Here is a 1236-nt window from a genome sequence, read left to right as displayed (position 1 = left end):
CCCCCCCCCCCCAGCTCTCTCTGGTCCTTTAAGCCACACAATCTGGGTTGTGTGAGGAACGGGGGCCCACCTGGACCCCAGGGCAGAAGCGGGGAGGCAGGTGGGGTTCAGGGGGAAGCAGGCTTCTTCAAGGGGAAGCTCTCCCCTCCCACCCTATTTGCCCCCACCTTCAAGGGAAGGCTGTGTCCCTGCTCTTGGACCCCAGACCCACCACGAGGGCTGCCCCGGGGCCTGTGGTACGAGGTCTGGTGTTTCCCGTCCTGTCCACCCCCTTTTCCAGTTGCTTCACTCTGCCTCTGTCTGCTCTGCTCTGAGGGCCCTGCACGAAGCCGGAGTTCCTTCAGCAAAGGTCCTCACGAGATAGGGCCCTGAGAGCACCCACAATTCTCTGGAGGGCTTTCGGGATTTAGTCCCTAAAGAAATAGCTGCATCTGGGGCCCTCCGCACGTGGCCCTCCAAGCTGGGCTTGAAACTGGAACAGAACGTTTGGGCTGGAGAGTTCTCTTTCTGTCTCTGTCAGCTCTGTCTCTGTCTCTGTGTCTCTGTCCTTCCCTCTCTGTCTCTCCCTCTCTCTCCTTCTGTCGCTCCTCCTGTCTCTGCGAATGTTCCCTGGCCTCTGCGTGCAAAGCTGCAGCGCCAGGCCCTTTAAAGGGGAGCTCTGGGAAGCACGGGCCCCTCTGCAGGGCCCTGGTCCAGGGCTTTATTCATTCCCCTGGTTAATTAACAGTGAATGCCGTGGCCCTGGGAACGCAGCGGCTAAGGGGCTGGAGGGAAGGGCAGGAGCGCCCAGGGCAGACGGAACAAGTCGGCTGGGGTGGGGGTCAGCAGCAAGGGTGGCTTATCACATTCCTGGGATGCCAGGCCGGGGAGGGCTGGGCAGCCATTTGTCTACACCTGTTAGCCCCTCTGGGCTGTGGGAACCGCCCCAGGGTCTAGGCGGGTTTGGGGCCACACCACCAACCGACTGACTGGCCGGACCGTTGACGCCGTCCCCCCAGTGAGGTGGGTGGCTGGACTAAGGGAGGGGTGGGCACGGCCTCCAGAGTCCGGCAGGCCTGGGTGCTGCCCTGTGTGGCTTGTTCAAGTGACTTTCCCTGTGTGAGTCGCCGTTTCTTCCCAGAAAGCGGAGGTGGTGAGGCAGGAGGGCCCCGAGCTATGCCTGTGGCTGATGGGTTTCGAGGGAGGGCAGGTGAGCCTCTTGCAGCAGAGGACTGCGGGGGGGGGGGGGGGGGGGGG

Source organism: Ursus maritimus, unplaced genomic scaffold (assembly GCF_017311325.1).
Source record: "Ursus maritimus isolate PB19 unplaced genomic scaffold, ASM1731132v1 scaffold_23, whole genome shotgun sequence".
Classification (NCBI taxonomy): Eukaryota; Metazoa; Chordata; class Mammalia; order Carnivora; family Ursidae; genus Ursus; species Ursus maritimus.
The sequence above is the reverse complement of the archived record's forward strand: the minus strand, read 5'-3'. Positions refer to the sequence as shown.